Source organism: Egretta garzetta, unplaced genomic scaffold (genome assembly GCF_000687185.1).
Source record: "Egretta garzetta isolate BGI_Z169 unplaced genomic scaffold, ASM68718v1 scaffold56, whole genome shotgun sequence".
In the NCBI taxonomy this organism is placed as follows: Eukaryota; Metazoa; Chordata; class Aves; order Pelecaniformes; family Ardeidae; genus Egretta; species Egretta garzetta.
The window spans coordinates 12646030-12664676 of record NW_009260182.1 but is presented as its reverse complement, the minus strand read 5'-3'; positions in this window follow the sequence as shown (position 1 = coordinate 12664676).

Here is an 18647-nt window from a genome sequence, read left to right as displayed (position 1 = left end):
TGTGACTGTTCAGGGGTATCGTGTGAAGAACCAGTAAAAACCAGGCCACTCTAATGTGTTTTACCTGTCTTTTTCTAAGCTTACCAAGCTTCATAATTCAAACAGAGATACTGAACTTTAGATTAGGGGCCACATTTTCCTACGTACTTGTATGGTAGCTAGTACAATGGACCATAATCAAAGCTTTATTGAAAACTAAATATTTGAATTGCTATTGCTATTTAATAATACCACCATGTCTCTAGAGCACAGCACATTGATTGCCTTGTACTTTTCATAGAATAATTTTAAAAGCAAAATAAAATGTGGATTGATAGTACATCAAATATGGAATGGCATTATGTATAGTACAAGCGTGGCAAAATGTTCTCTAAAGGAAAATGCATACCAATACCTAAAGCCCACTCTGTTCTGCTTCCTTTTTCATTATAGCTGATGTTTCATTTTACATATACATTTGAAACTCACTTTGTGTTTTAATGGACTGCTCTGGGCCAAACTGATCCCCAGTGTAATGTTGCATGTGCATGTCAGACAATTATTACAATTTTTAATGGCATGAGTTTGGGGTGGCTGCATAATTCATGTGGGGCATATTGATGAGAAGGTCATACAGGTCACTGCAAGAATTTAAAATACTGCAGTTCAGAAATGTACTTTTTACATACATACTTTAAAAATGCATGCTTACTACTTTTGCTTTTTTAATTGATGAGTACCGATATTATTTATTTCACCCTCTATCTATAAGGTCAAATTTCATTAACTACTGTTTGCAGGCTCAGAATGAAATGAAGACTACAATAAGCTTTAAATTCAAAAATCCCCAAAGAAAATTCCAGTGTTGTAGCAGATTCTTACTCTCTTAGAAGATTAATGGACCAGACTTGTAGAACATTTTCTGTATCCTGTGGCTATTCATTTAACATATTCATTATGCCGGACATCGTGTTATGTTTGAGCATTTGCAAGAACCCGCTCTATTTTTTAGCAACAAAGCTCCTGAATTTTCTTCATTATGAAAACATTGTTAGGTTCTGCAGGGCTGTCTATAAGAAATACTTGAAAGAGTTCATATATTTCTGACATCTTTATAACAATATCCTGGAGGTACGTTTTATCTGTTGTGGCGACTCTATGCCCTTTCTTCTTGCAGCTCCTGCAATAGGGGATGCAGCCAAGGAAAAATGGCAACATATCCATATTGCTTATATGTTATTCCTGTTCCCCTTGGAGCTATGGTTTTCAGCTGTGAACTGGAGTATTTGAGATGCAGAAACATGGTATAGAAAGGCATCCCAGAGTTTCATAAAAGTACCATCTGACATGAATAAGTGCTTATTTTGAGTGGAGATATATAGAAAATATTCTTCATTTGACACCATGGTTTTGCCTTGACCGAAGGCTGAGTGACTGAGTATAATGTGCCATGGCCAAGACAACACTGCAAACAAGGCCTGAGCATAATAAGCCATGGCTGACATGACAATGCAAAGAGGATCTGAGTGTAATGAGCCTTGGGGGCCATGGATCAACACCTGAGAGGAGAATGGTAGCAGAAACTGTTGGAAGGATGTGCTGTGATCTGATTGGCGGCTTGTGTCAACATCTGGCTATAAAGACACTTGGCAGTAGAGGATGGGGTTGGGGGGGGGGAACATTGTTATGTGGACACCCAACACAGTGTAGAAGCACAGTGCCTGAGGCGGAACTGAGCCTCTCTGCCCAAAAGCTTGACACAGCAACTGGTCAGAGTGTCACTTGTCCCTGGGCTTCACTGGGCTGCCTCACTGGGCTGGTAATTGGAGTGCCGCGGGTCAGTTAATTTTGCGTATGTGTGTGAAAAGCTTTTTCTGCTACAGCCTATTTGTTGCTTGGTCCACTTCAATTGAACTTAGCAGCGTCACAACGCTTAGTGTTCCATTTCCCACAGTGACATCATTCCATTCCTTTTTGCAGTATTCGAGGACAGAATGTGTAATTTAGGTTTCCATCACTTTTTACAAGCATTGACCATCACTTGCCCTCAGTCTGTAAAATAACATTTAAGACAAACACCATGGTGTACAGACCTTAGGTACAAATACTTTTTCATTTTGTGATATTTAAATACTACAGTTTTTGGAAAATACAACATCAATCAGGAATGAAGTTTTGAATAATCCTAGTAACAGATATAAGGCTGTGGTTTAGAGGACTGGAGCAACTATTAGTAAAACTGTATTGCCAAAGAGCAAACATCACTTAGATTCTACTTTGAAAATTCTCCTTGTTTTGAGAGTATCCTGAGGTAGCTAGCCAAATCCTTTGCAATCAGGAAAAAAGCCCCTGCTGATCTTGCTTTTCAAGAAATTATCCTGTGTAAATTATTGAAAAGATGAGTCACTATTTCCACAATTTCCTGTAAACACACACATATTTCATGAGATCCTGTGGGAGAGGAATATTTGAGAAACATAAAACCATAAACTTATAATTAACTTCTGTACTTTGGAAATGTGTGACACACACGGGCCATTTTTTTAACTCAAGTTTTACATTCTCACTGGAAAGATCATATAGTTTCTTATTTCATAGCACTGTGTTTTAACCATCACTTCTTTAGCTGTGCTTCCTGTCATCAGATTAGTGTATGCTTGCAAACAGATTAAGGTATACAGAGACCAATTTGTTAATCAAATCCCTTCTCACTCCTTTACTCTTTCCTCTTAAGACCCTGCATGGTCTTGGTATTAATCATGAAAAAACTTAAGAGTGGTTCTTGTTAAAAATGTAAGTCAAGAATTTAGCATGACCTTTTGCATCTAGACCCTGATTTATGCTAAAAGCATAAGATAGTCTGCTGCTGTAGCACATTAAAAGGTCAAATTTAAATGAGTTCAGGTTGAGATACTGTTCTTTATCTTAGGGAGGAATCAATTATGAACTCCAGTTAAATATGTAACTCATGACTTTTTCTCAAATGGCATATATTGATGAATTTAAGCTGTAATTATGTAAGTATAATAAATACTTAACATCTGACTCCTAATCAGTCATACCAGAATCAAGAGCTATATAATGTTTGCAAAATTAAGAACATGTATTGGTATTTAGAGGACTCACGTATTCTACAGTAAAGATCTGATATGTGTGCAATTGTATTTCCCAAACTGTTTAGTCCAAAGGGAGAGTCGTGTCCTCAGCATACAGCACAACTTTTACCTTACACTGATCACTTAGGATGTTTTTAACAGTTAAGATACTGAGGGAAGGACTAGTAATTACCTTCAATGATTCTGCTGCAGACAAGAGCTGACTCAGAATGCTGGGTTCAGAAACTCTTTCCTTTTTCTCCATGTCTTCGTATGAGGTATCTGTGTTAGCTGTGAGGCAGCCAGAGTACAGGAGCCATGTGGTCTTTTCAAGAGCATTTTTTCCCCACTGTTGTGAAGATCATTCATCTGTTCTGTTCAGATCTTATAATGGGATCTGTTTTGCCTGTGGAGATTCCCAGCAAAGGTCAGTGTGTCTCTCTGGAAGTGGCTCTTTATGAAGGAATGAGTTCTATGTACTTAAAGTTCCAAATTAAAAAGTTTATCTTACACGTCTGCAAACCACCATCTGTGTGTGTGTACACATATATGTGTACATGTATGTGTGTGTGAGTATATATGTGTATACATACACATACACATATATACACACTAAGTAAGACAAAATGTAAATAACACGGACAGGGCTCTAACAGTTGTTTCAGCTTGTTTATTCTGAACAGCTACATCTTGCTTCAGTGGAATCTGACTTTTGCCATTGACTTCAAAGGAATCAGATTTAGGCCACTAAAAAAGCAAATTTTTGAAACGAATAATATTCAAAAAACCTGGCTTTGAAAGTCATGGTATGAAGCTCAGAGTTTACTCTCCCCTGCATAGAAATAACCTGTAGGGGGGGAAGATAGGACCTTTAGATAATTAACTATTCAGTAAGTCTTAAGCAGCTCAATAGTGCTTTTAATCTTCAAAGTGCTTTTTAAACATTAACTAAGTAATCCTCTCAATCCTCTGAAGTAAATAATTTGGTATTTATTATCCTGGTGAAGAACAGCTAAAAATTAAAAGGAAATGCTGAAAATAGTACTTTTCATTTACATTTTTTTTTTAAATAGGAAAAGGGAAAAAATGCAACAAACTCAGGCTGTGAATCTGCATTCCCCTGGTACTTGCTCCATTTCAAGAATTACTGCTCCAAAACAAAAATATAATCTGTATGACTGCCCACTGCCAGAGATTGAAAACCTACTGCAGAAAGTAGCTGCCTCTGAACTCTACTTCTCTCCCAAACAATTGTACTCTTAAGTGAACTTTTCTGTCACAGGCTTCAGATAGCCTTCACAGTCATGAATTGTCCTGATTCCTGGAAGGATGGTTTGACTGTAAACTCTCACAGTGGATGAAATTTAGTATAGATAAATGTAAAGTAGTGCACCTGGGGGGGAAAAGAAAAAAATCCAAAGGGCAGCTACAAGAAAAATGTTACCAAACAGGAGTAAGATCCTATGGTCTGACACGCAATTCTATAAAAACCATCAGCCTGATGCCCAACATAACTAAAAAAAATTAAATTAAATGCTAAGAATTATTAGGAAGTGTTCAGTGGAGTTTCCTTTTAAGTATATATTTCAGTGGATAACCTCACCATTCCTGTATATTTTCAATGACATACACAAATGGACTGGAGAATAAGCCTCATAGGATTTCAGGTTTTGGTGGTATTTCTTAGCAGTGGAATTAAGCCCATTTCCCACAATGTTTTTCAAACACATGGTGTTTCTCTAACAATTACTTGACAGACACTCGAGCCGTTCAGATTTACAACTGTATTAAAAAGACTGAGAAAGAAGGTAAGCCTAGATCACATCATCCAACAGGTATGCATTAAATAACATCAGCATCCCTTTAACTTTAAACTGTTCTACAAAATGCAGAATACACAATACCAAAATACAAGTTAATGGACTTCTGATTGGTATTAGTGGTCATGCTAGTATTGCTATTCTCTGTGGGGAAAAGAAATACAAGAAGTGGTATGGAATATTACAGAATTAATTTGTATCATATCAACACATCCCTAATATTAAGGTATGTGCTAAATATTAGCTTTACACCCATATTCGTGGTAGGAAAAAGGCAGGCACTTAATCTTTTTCCATTATAATATTTTATTCTTGCAAAATCATACCTTTTCATGTCTATACTGAAATTAGGAAAAAAAAATACTTAAGAGAACTCCTCTTCTGATGTTGAGTTTGCAATTGATTATATGGGTGAACTGAGCGTCAGGTTTATGCTTCTGTTGTATGCCCTTACCTGTCCTCCTGAATGATGGCAAATGACACAGTAGAATGTTAAGATGAAGAAATGAAAGTCTGAATGAGATACTGGAAACACTTCTGATAATCACATCAGAAAAACATGAATATACTTCATTCCAAGAATCAAAATTTTACATGGTGTAAATTGCATGTTAATGCTAATAAGGAGATGGTTTATTTTTTCCCTTCTGCTGATTACTGAGGAAAAATATGTCAAAGAATACCTTTCCCCATGATAATATGACTCTGATTATCTGGTTGAGGATTTTTCCCTGTTTTGAAAAAAATAGCATCTTGATCAGAAATAATCTAAAAGAAAGTGGATGGATAGGAATGCCATGGTCTCAGCCCAATCCCTGCTTTTCAGGGACCCTGAATCCTTCCAGTCTTTGTTTCACCACATTTCAGTAAGAACTTCAGGCAGCAGCAGAATCTATACCCTAGGTTAGTGATGCTAGTCCTGCTTTGTCCTGAACGTCCACAACGAATGTGCTATAAAGATGGTTATAGGAACCTTCCACACAAAGTGGAACAGTGTCATGTAATATAATAAGGTGAAGCATCCTCACAAACAGATCTAGTCTTTAAGTAATTTGGGGATGCGCTTCACTTTGTGCTCATGTTGATGGGGCAGCATTCCCTGCATACTCATAATTCTCAACTACCTACTTGAGACAACATTTGGCCAAATATCAGTGCTGATTTTTTTTTTTGAGTTCTTCAGATTATCTAGGCATTACTGTCAAATCTTTTTTTTTTAATGTAAGGATAATATAAAACTTCAAAAAGATCTACGAATTACACAATCCTTTCGGAAAAAAATGCTAAACTTTTTTCATGGATTATAATGGTTCTTGTTTATGAATTTATGTAAAAAGGTGAACTTCAAATATTTCAAACCTGAAATTTTTCTTTCTATCTCTATTGCTGCTCTGTATGTAAGGATTTTCAGGGTCTACATTCTAATATTTTTTCCCCCTGAAAATCAGTTAAAACTGTCCATGTTTCCAGTATTTTCTGTTATGTATACAGTTTTCCTTAACTTTATCTTTTTTAATTCAACATTTATTGCTATTTCCACAAAGACTTTTTCACCAAAATCTATTTCCTCCAACATTTTAGTAAATGAAATTATTTTGATTAAAATATCAAAAATCTGTAAACATTTTAGTAAAAATGAAAAGCACCCCACTATCTACAATCCTGCAAAATGAAGGCAGTTTAAATTTTAACGGTAGGAAAATTATGTCTTTTTCACCTGCAGCTTCAAGTGTTAGAATATTGCTTGTTATCAATTACAATTCCTAATTAAGTGTTAGCCATTCAAAGGAAACCACAATGGGTTCAGCTCGCATCTGAAGTTTATCTACAGTTTATTTTCTACTCCACAGTTGGTTTACAAGCTAAAATTTCCTTCTACTCCAAACATTCTAAAAGAACGACCAGAATAAATAATTTCTTAGAGACTGTCTTTCCTCTCAGTCTGCTGGTCCAAAACTTACTCCAGGACCAAAATGCCATGCTGTTAAAGGTTTTACCATTTGAAAGCTTTGGCTATTGCATTTTTCATCCCTAATACACATTTAGGAGTAAGGTTGCCAATTGATAGAACTGTTAAAAGTATATACAACCTAAAACTTCAGAGAACCAAGGCTTTGAAATCATTGAGCTGCAGAGAAGAGAATAAATAGTATTAAATCTTCTACAATTTTAAATAAAATTAGTTTTGCAGCAAGAAGAAATCAGTGAAAAACTAATCAAACACGCCTCATGTCATTATGGACTAATATGATGTTGGGAGAGAGGTATACCTCCTAAACTGTTGGAGACGGGAAATAATTTTAATATACTTGGATCTGGGATATGCGTGTCAGTTCACACCTTCCACATACAATTCAAAGATGAATACAATGAATGAAATATGCTTTTCTAAAAGGCATCAGGAGAAGTTAGAGAGTGGTCCAAAAAGAAAAAAGAGAAACATTAATGTATAAGTAGATATGCTGTGTGTTAAAAAGTAGGCTAGTTAGTTCTTGACATGTCTAAAAAACCCCCAACCTTTCCCTTTGAACAACTGTTTTGCTCTTCAGTCAAGCATTTGACACTGCCTGCTATCAAAGTTGTGAATTAAAAGGACTCACTAGTTCAGTCATTTACTGGAATTTCTACTGCTCAAAACTAGAAATCTCACAGTCCTTTAGAAGGTTCAGATCCTGACCAAAACAGTGACAACAAGGCCCCTTTTTTAAGAGACACTCTCACAAGAAGAAAAAAGAGTGTATAGTTATTTATACTGGAGCAATGAGAGCTGAGGCTTAGCACTAATAGTTAAAAAGAACTTGCTCAACAATGGGACAATTGATTCACCATGGAACTAGGTTATAAAAGACACTGTAGGAGAATCTTCCATGAGCAGAGTTATAAAATATTCATGGGGTGCTTCTACATCCAGTGTGTAACTAAGATACTGTTTCTGGAGGTGCCATTACAGAAATATGATATTCAAAATATGAACATCTGGTAATCAAATGCATGGCAGTGTAGTACTTACATGAGAAACATGATTTATTCCCAAGGAAGGATATTAATTCTAAACACAGGGCTTCCAGACTTTCTGGAAGACAAAAATATGAAGGAGACAGGGGAGAAAGTAGAGCTGTGCGTATCAGGAGAAAAATCAGAACTGAAAAATTGCTATAGTGAGCCTCAGAGAAATATAATGAATCAATCTGGGATTAAGCTACTAGATAGGAAAAAGAATAAGGATAGCACTAGGGAGGTTGTACAGACCTCCAGGGCAAGAACAGACATGAGAATAAAATTCTGCTTAAAGATGAGGTGAGAAAAAGAAGGTAAAAAAACCCCACAAGACTATAAGAATTCATAATTCTAACCCTCTAATTACCAAAAAACCTCAGCGACCCAGAGGAGGAGAAATATGGGAATGAAGATGTAGTGAATGATTACATCTGAATTAATTAGGGACACAAACATGTGAGTGCAAAGACCCTATTGCCAAGCATATTTGTTTGGCACTAACTAGTAACAAGGATGGCATGAATGCTTTTAGAAAATTGAAATAGTTTTGCAAACCAAATTTAATGTGAGAAGTTGATAGGCCTTCTGTATCTCAGTACAGTAATACATAGAATAAAACGTTCAAAGGAAAGTCAGTTTTACATGAACTTACACAGGCCAGCTTTAAAAAATAAGAAAAAAAAAGTGCTGAGTAATGGACATGAAAGACAAATTGTTTGTCTCTGTAAAATGGTGCAGCTCCATTAACTTTTTCATACAGTTCAAGGCAGGAAGGATCTATTAGATCATCTATTCTGACCCTGTATATCATAGGTCATTAAATTTCATTTTCGATTGTACTCAGCTCAGTAGTTTATGTTTAACGTATTACAGAAAAACATCTAGTCTTGATTTGAAGGCAGAGAGACGGAGAATCAAACACTGCCCTTGGCTTTTTGCTCTGAAGGTTAAATACCACTGCTGCTGTGAAATTGTGCCTTATTTCTCATTTGAATTTGTTTGGGTTCAGCTTCCAGCCAGGAGTTCTTATTACAAGATATTTCTTTCTGCTAGCTTAAATAGTCTTTTAGCACTTAGTATATTTTTTCTTGTACTTCTAGATCATAAGCAAGTCACTTCTTTCTTGGGAAGCCATATAGAACAAATTCTTTTATGTCATGCCTCTCTTAAGGCAGCTTCCTCCAGCTTTAATAACTTTTCCCTTTTTTAACCCTTCCATTTTTAGCAATCAGCACTGACAATCCTTGTACTGGTCAAAGCAAAGTTACCTCTCTACCCACATTCATTCACCCTTTGTGTATACTTTGTAGTAATCATTTTCACAGAGCGTCATACTGAAGTTCAGTTTGAGTTGTGTATCTGTTTTGTCTTTTGAGGCACTGAAGCTTCCTGTGTAATCAAGATACAAAGGTAGGCTCCTTTAGAGGATGACCATATTCCAGGTGAGTTATCTCCATTTACCTGATAGAGAAGACAGAGTGACTGAGCTCATCATTCAGAAACTCTGGTATTAATGAAACACTGTAGGAGACATACACAAAAGCCAATTCAGCTCTCTACAATGTACCTGAAATTTTATTACCTTTCCTGGTAATTTCTACAGCCAGTAGGATGAAAGCAAATTCTTTTAAACTTGTTACCTGTTTCTCCTCTGGCTCCACCTACTCTCCACCACTTCCTATGTATTTAATATCAGGTTATCTGCAAATTCCGGGAAACAGGGTCTCAACTGTTTGATGATGAATCTACCGAAAGTTATGAACAATTTGTTAATCTCCTCATTCTTGTCTATCTGTAATTATTTCCTCTTTGCTTGTGTTAGTAGCAATATTTTCAGGAGCAAGGGTAAAACCACAACACAACCTTTTACTTTACATGCATACTTATTACTTACTTCCAAACCACTGGCAATATCACCAGGCACTCACACTTCAACCAAGGCGAAATGTTGCTTCAGCACTTAATATAAAATATTACAGTCCATCAATGCACAGTCTACAGTGAAAATTGGTGTTCCATAAAGAGAACTTGTAGAGCAGGCTGATTCTATATACGCCACTTATTTCTGCTGATGACTTCTCATAACCCACTTCCAGCTCTGTTTTGCTCCATCACTTATGAGTTATGAGGTCATCTATAACTCATGGAAATAAATGGTGCATCATGAGTTATCCTTTTCTAAAAATATTGTGTTAATATATTTAACTTGTATCATTTGGATTTTTCCTCAAAAGAGGATATAAGTTTGTTTATGACATGTCAACACATTTAATTCTTGTACTGCACATTAAAGTAACAACAAGGCAGCTCCACTCATACCTATTTCTATCACAAAACATGACTATGTAAATAAATATTAAAGTGGGGGGTTTTTTTACAACATTGAACTCCAAAACAAAGACCATCAAGAAATCTCTCCTTGAGCTGGAAAAAATTGCTATATTAGGCATTTCCCCAAACAACCTTCCCTTTATTCCTTGAGTCTTACATTTGATTTTGTCATCTAGAATATTTTCATTGTTCTCGGATAATTTCCTTCTCTTACACACTGAAATAAATGGTGCCTGAAATGAATAAAGGAAAAGTCAGTGCATTTTGTGACGTTTTTCTGTGTGGTTTTGTTTTGTTTTTCTTGGCTGATCAGAAGCTATTCATTTATTTACTTAGAGACCTTATTAAATTCTGCCAAACACTCTTAAGTTGCCATCTCATAAATTAAACGATGTGGTGTTTATGTGCACTGCAATCAACCTTTGGTCCTACCCAAGCAAAAACTTGAGTTTTCTAATAAATCAGTTACAGCAATGAGACCAGATGGCTCAGCTCAAGATGTTGAACTTGTTTGTCCTTTCTGATTTTGGGCCAGTTTCTATCGTCTCATAATTCAATTCAAGCAACCTTTGGATGACCACAATTTCAGAGTGCCAGTATAACAGTGATAAGACTGATGAGAATAAGAAGGATAGGTAAGCACTGGGCCTGTCTAGTGGGGGTTACTTTAGCTTTTTCCCATCGCAGGATCCCTGTTCCCTGGCCAGCCCTCAATTCACAAAGGGTGCAGAGCACTGTAGGTAATGGGGAAGTAATCTCTCTCAGAGTTTTAAAATCTTGTTTAGTGATAATGATTGACCTCCAAACCCCCATAACTCTATCTATCAAACCCTATGTAGCTGATCTCAGCTGGTGTGATAGTGAAAGGAAAATAGGACGTTGCTGAGCTGACTTCTGCCCAAATCAGATTTTACAAATACAATTTCTTGAGGAATATTCTCTGCAAATCTCTCCAGGGAAGACGAGAGTAGTTGTTGCACCCCCCTCCTTATAAAAATAGGAAGGCCACTTATTTGATAAGGTGATGTATTTATCTCAGTGTTTAGGCCAACTATGGAATAAAACATCAAGAACAAGAATAAAAACTAAAATTATAGATAATTAAAGTATAAAATGAACTTGTCTATTCTCAAATTGGTGAATAAATTCAAAATATTATATGAAAAGTTACATTTTTTCTTAAAATGGTAATCAGAATAAATTGTCATTTTATTACGATTGATATTGCATCAATTTATATAAAATTGCATATTTTAATGTAGCAACATAATTAATTTTTAAATTCTACACGTATACTAAGTATTAAAGATTGTTTTTCAAATATTTTCATTAATAATGGCACAGAGCAACATTATGTACTGCTAAGACTCTCACTTCAGTTCCTTGTCCTTGATCACACAGTAGATTTTTGAAGAGTGCTTAGACACTGTTGATTTCTTTTCATTGGAGAGAAGTATCATTTCAAAAACAACAAAACACTTTTCACTGGCATTCTACACAAAGCCAGTTAAGATCTGCAAGATGCAAGCCATGAGTTCTGGTTAAATTTTTTTTCCTATATTACTTTCTTGATCAACATTGCCTAGAGCACTTAGTGAGTTATCTGCACAACTCTGAAGGCAAAGTACTACAAATATGAAGTTGCTGAAATATAAAAGTGTCATTTTCATACTGCCACTATTCTTCCTCTTGAGAGAGGGATGGAGAATAGTGTACTTCTGTCTTTCAACAAAGTAGTGTTTGCTATTGCGGCTCTGGACAGGTAGAGGCTTTCACTCATGGGACAAAAGTCTATTCTTACCATGTATGCTTGGAGCCAAATTTCATTCCACACACTCTTTGTAAACAGAAAAGGAATTGTGCTTATCGGAAGATCTGGAGGAAGAGGATTTTTGGTAATGGTTCTGTTGGAGTACTGGGCTTTCCATTACCTGTTTACCTCTTTGGCATGTAGGAACACCTCTGGGGAATAACAAAGCAGGTTATACTAGGCTTCAGCAATTCATAACTATACAAACTGTCTTGTTAGCTATTCTAAGTTGTGTGGGCTGTCTCAGACCCTGGATAAGTTGTAGACAAAAGGGCAAGTAGTTGACTTTTAAAATTTGTTCTTTGCCCTTTCTTTTCCTCCCAATTTGAACTGTAAATAGTCTGACAGGATCTGATCTATGGTTTATGTATGTTTTGAGGCTATCTCATCATACAAAAAAAAATTTCATGTCAATCAGAAGCAAGCCACAAGCTTCTTTTTAAAGATTGGAAAACACTTTTTTTTACTCTTAAGATTTGGGTCAGGTGTCACCTACATCTTTCCAGGTAATTAGCAATGAGAAATAGCCTTGAAAAAATAAGTAGGTAGGAAGTATTTCAGAACATGCCTCTGAGGGATAGCAATAATTTAATAAGGGATAACTAGCATAATACAGCATAGGGAAAATTCTACCCACCTAACTTTGTGGATATTATAGTGGAACTTACAAAATTTAACAGCAGATGACATTATTTATTTATATTTTTAGAAGTCCTTTGATGAAGTTCCTAATGACAAATTTCTATTAACTATAGAGTTCTACAGTCAGATAGTGAGAATCAGTATCTAATTAAAACATACTAAAAAACCCAGCCCAGCGATCTAACTCACTGGGCACAGTTCTTGTTCCATTGAGGTCAATCTTCAAGCTTCTTTTTTGTTAGCAAATATACACTAGCAGAGGAAGGGGTTTTTGTTTTTTTTTTTTTTTCCACCTAAATTTAGTCATCTTTAAAACCAGCTGACTGAGCTTGTTGCCTAGGATTCCTCTGTAGGTATTTAAGATGGAAGTGATGAACCTTCTGGCAGCTCATCTTTCTCTCTAGTAGTTACCCAGGGAGTCTTGGTGACTAACAGAGTGACAGAAAACTTTTAGATGGCTGAATTAAATCAGCTAATGAATCCAGGCTTGCAAACCCTTCCCAGTCTTCAGTTATTCAGCAGTCACTAAGTCAAATGAATGTCAATAATAAATTAAACTAGCAATCAGTAGAAATAGTCGTTTCACTACCACTTCCAATACCATCTTCCATCTTCAAAGTGGGAGATGCAGATGTCACAGTGATACAAAAGAATTAGTGTACTGCAAGATGCAATTGAATCTAAGTGGCATTATTTAGAGAAGGAAGTGCACCAACTTTTATTACACAAAGAAGTAAATTTACTCCTAAGAAGAAAATGTGCAATCTGTAGATTAGACTGATTCGATTATAAAAAAAATCCAAGGCTGTTGCTTTCCTTCTGAAGAAACAAAAGATTGTCCTAGGAAGAAACACATTCACTATATCACAGTATTAAGAAACAACACTGCGATGTTTTCAGTAAGCACATTCAGTAGACATAAGTTAAACCCAGGAGAAAAACTAACTTGGGCCACAGTTTACATGGTGCTTTACAGATCACCCTGAGCAGTGCATTTAAATAAACAGATTATGATTCTAGAACATTTTGGTCTTGAATCTTAAAAAAGCTAGACTGAAAAAAAGAAAAAGCATCAAGATCAAAAAAGTATACGTACTCTTCAAAAAAATCTGAATACGTTATGGGAGGCACTAACGTGGCTACTATGTCTGAGTTGTGCAAATTACTGGTTTTCATTACAAGCACAGAAAGTGATCTACAGAATCCTGATGCAAAAGTAATTACTGATACTGTCCATTTTGGCTTCAGCTTGGATATAAAGAAAAAAAACAAAACAAAAACCAACCAAAAACCAAACATACTACCACAATACAGAGAACAACAGTTGACAGAGCATCCTGTTACAAGTGCTTTCTTTAGTTATCCATAGTCACTGATGGATGAGATCTATATCATCTTGGGAAATTGGCTGGATTCTACTTATGACTTCACTAATCATTGATGATGATAGTTTTTTAAACTTCACAGAAGGGAAAAAATTACAAAGTTCCTTAAAGTGACTGTTGAAAACTTGCAATTCTATGCAGTATCACAAGAAATTGAAACAAACTTATGGAACTGCATTTAGAAGGAAAACAAAAGATGACCCAAAGGCCTTCTGAATTACCAGTAGAAGATTTAGCTATTTTCAAATTTCTAATTGATTTATTTCAGATTTCTGAAAATGCAGAGTTACCCAGAAGCTCTGTAGGGGAAACATCAGCAAAGGAAATTGCCAATTATAAGAACCAATCCAGTGTCTAGGTAGTAATGACAAAAACTATCAGAACATCAACATGCTGATACTTTCTATCAGTCTTCCCATCTGCAGTTAAGCAAATAAATCACCAGAATTTTGTGAGATTTCTCCTTCACCTCTATCACTGGGTACAGCTTCAAATTATATTGAAAAACGCCTAAAGGGAGTATGCCACCACTAGTTTTCTCTTTTTCCATCCTTGGCCTAGTATTCAGATTCAGTCTATTCAATTTGTGATCACACAGGGTGCCACTGTGTAAGCAATTTAATAGGGAAAAAAAATTACAAAAGCTCTCAAAATATTTGTTTTCTATGAGATCACCAAATTGAGCGGGGAGGGGGGAGAAAGCACGACTGCCCATTTTGAGGACAGCGTACTGATAGGCAGGTATAAGGATGAAATGCTTCCTATCACTCCTGAGATAAGATTACTGTTTCTCAGTGTTAACATTTAGATACTCAAAGTGATCTGGGCATTTAAATTTCCACTGGTACTTGCAATCACCTGCAGAGCACCTTTCAACTATCAATGAAGTCAATGAGAGATGAAGATACTCAGTACCACACAAGGCAAAACTCCCACTGAGCCAACAGCTGAGATCTGAGACTTTAGAAACAGCACACATTCATGGACTTACAGGCTGTAGCTGCTCTGATTTCATCATAAGTTTTGCCTGAGTTAGGGATAAGCAGGCTGAATTGCTGAGAGCATCCTTTGAGATACTAAGCACCTGTGTCTCCTTGTAAGCTTGAGCCACACTGAAATACAAAAAAAAAAAAATAATAAATATTGTCCGTTTGAACCCTGAACCTCTACTTTTTTTTAACAAATACAGAGGACTGAGGTCCTACAAAGAGGTATTTGTGTGCATGTGTGTGTGCACACAGGTTTACATAGAAAGGGAGAAGCAGGTAACAGGAAATAATGGGGAAAAAGAAAAATCTGATTTTGACTAACCTTGTTAGCAAACTAAACACATGCTGTTACTTGTATCAAAATACATCTGCAAACTAATGAGATCCAGTACATTATTATACAGCACCCCAAGACTGCTGGCAGTTTGAAAAATAAATTAAGACACAAAACTTGCCCCCAAGGAATTTACAGTGTAATTTTAGATATGACAAAGGGTAACACAATGACAGACAAGGAATCCAGGGACAGGAATGATAAGTGTTAGATGGTGTCATGGTGTGCATGTTTTAATGATTGCTTCAAATACTTTAAATATAATTATTTCCTTTCTCCGCTAGCTCTTTTAGTGCTACCCCTTTTCTTTGACTGGCACTGGTTGGTGCACAGACAGAACTGAAACAGAAGTTTGAATTGCTCAAACAGGTGAGCCAATTGTATTCAGCCTCATTATTTTTTGATGTACAGTTGTTTTTCCTTCGATATTAGAGCTCTTAACACAGCTGTTTCTGTTCCTATGATTGCAACCTCATCCAGCTTATTGTCTACATAGAAAGAAAAATCATATGAAAACTATAACTGCACTTAATTAGGTGCAAAACATGGAATTGTTCCAGGAAAATAAACAACAAAATGTTTGTAATATGGTATCTGCTTAGTTTGAGGCACCAGAAATTTTTATTTTCCTTTCACATATTCCCCCCTTCAAAATATCTGTAACTTTTTCCTTACAGAATTAGTCTTTCTTTGCATACAATAATATTTTTGCCCTTTAAACATTTTAATAGAGCAAATTTGGCAGGTATTTTTGTTCAATTGCTAAATCATGCATAAAACCATTGCGCTTTAAATACAGCATTCAAAAATGTGATAGAAGTTACAAGCAGAAGTCTCATTGTATTTATAGTCTTGTCCTAGAGTGTATAAGTCTAAAGAGTACTCATCCTCATTCCATTTTTTCTAGTCAAACTTTTTATTTCTAGCTGTGTTTGAAATTGGTGGGATGACTGACAGATCAGATAAGCAATTCCAAGCAAAAAATGGCATCAATTGTGCTTATTTTGGAGAACAATTTTCTCATTGTTGTCTAACCAGTAAAAGAAAGGGATAGATATTCTTTGTGATACTTTAAAAATGGAAGGCAGACAAAGAAGATAGCAGATCAATAAAGAAATCAGTAATGTTAGCCAGTGGATAATATGAGACCTTTGAGTGCTGAAAAGCTTCCAAAATTTCCATTTTCAGGTGATGTACAGAAAAAGCTAGATAAGGTAAAAAGAGAAGATAGGAAATTATATAATTAACAGTACCACCAATTTTATATGTATTTTGCAATAAAAGGGGAAAGACACAGAAAACAATTCAAGCTAAACCTACAAACACATTTATGTAAGAAAGAGTAAAATGAGGGAAGTATCTAAATGAGAACCCTGGTTAGTGAACTCAGATGTTATGATCTTAGACTTCAGCTAGGTTCATTGTAAACCCCTGTTCTTATGAATTAAATTGCTGACCTTAACTGAGCTGCTATCAGTTTGGAATCCAAGGCAAGCAAGACAGGACAATGACAGCACGTCTGTTCACTGCTCTGCTCTCGCCACTGTTTTCCCTCTGAATACATGGATTCAGTAAATGCAAATACAGGAATAGGTTGCTCACCTTCCAAGTACTCTCTATAGATTTGGATGACATTATCTGAGAAGTCATCTCTTTTTGCAAGCATATCTACACAGTAAAATAAAAAGCAGTGCTTCAAAGATCCTTTAGAGGGTAAAAAGCCAAGTTATAAAATGAAACAGTGTAGCACAGTGTGGATTCATCACCTCTGATGTGGAAGCAGGAGATAATTAATCACGTAACACTATGAGAGTAACCATGACAATTCTATATCCTTTTGAAAATAATTTCTCATACTACGTTTCAATAGTACAACAGGTACACAGCCATACCAATGGGTCTGACCTGCCAACCATTCAAGGAAGGAATTGCCTGGAGTGTACCACAGCTGCTTTCTGGGCCGTTTATGCAGGTTGGGTTCCCACAGAACATAGCGTGCATGAAAAACAGATGGTAAGCCCTGAAATTACCTAGACAAGGAGGTGAGCTATAATGGATGTCTGCATTTGCAATGAAACACTACTAAAACCAGAAGTTGAGATATTAACCAAGACACCTGGATGTAGCACGTTATACACTCTGTTATGAAGAAAATACATAACCACAAAGAATGATTCATTTTGAAGGGAACATTCACATGAAGTTAAAATTGTGCATGTGACTAACTGGTCTTCCTCAATAGATGAAAGCCCTGTGAATAGGGATATAGAGCTTAGCCAAAGTTACTGAGTGAAAAAGTAATCACAAAGTAATAAATCATAGAATCATAGAATGTTTAGGGTTGGAAGGGACCACTAGTGGTCATCTAGTCCAACCCCCCTGCAGTGAGCAGGGACACTGCTAACTAGACCAGGTTGCTCAGAGCCCCATCCAACCTGGCCTTGAATGTTCCCAGGGATGGGGCCTCCACTACCTCTCTGGGCAACCTGTTCCAGTGTTTTACCACCCTCATTGTAAAACATTTCTTCCTTACCTCTAGGCTGAACCTACCCTGTTCTAGTTTAAAACCATTTCCCCTTGTCCTAACACAGCTGGCCCTACTAAAAAGACGTTCCCCATCTTTCCTATAGGCCCCCTTTAGGTACTGGAAGGCCGCAATCAGGTCTCCCCGTAGCCTTCTTTTCTCCAGACTGAACAAGCCCAACTCTCTCAGCTTGTCCTCATAGGAGAGGTGTTCCAGCCCTCGGATCATTTTTGTAGCCCTCCTCTGGACCCTCTCCAACAGTTCCATGTCTAGCTTTTCATCCATCAGTAACCCCAAGTCCCTCTCGGCAGGGCTGCTCTCGATCCTTTCTTCCCCCAGCCTGTATTGATACTGGGGGTTACCGCAACCCAGGTGCAGGACCTTGCACTTGGCCTTGTTGAACCTCATGAGGTTCACACAGGCCCACCTCTCTAGCCTGTCCAGGTCTCTTTGGATGACATCCCTTCCTTCTGGTGTGTCAACCGCACCACTCAGCTTGGTATTGCCTACAGGTTTGGTGTTTGGTTTTTTTTAAGAGTGAAAGCCTTTATTTTTATGGCAAAAATAGTTCCTTCAAAATATTGATCCAGTACAACACCAAAAGCCTACTTTTAACATCGCACTGTGGATAGCAGATAGGTAATTCACAATAACATTCAGGCAATCAACACAGCTTTGAAGTAAGAATATAGACAGAAGGTACACCATGCAAAAATAAGTCTTTAGCAAATAATTTAAAAC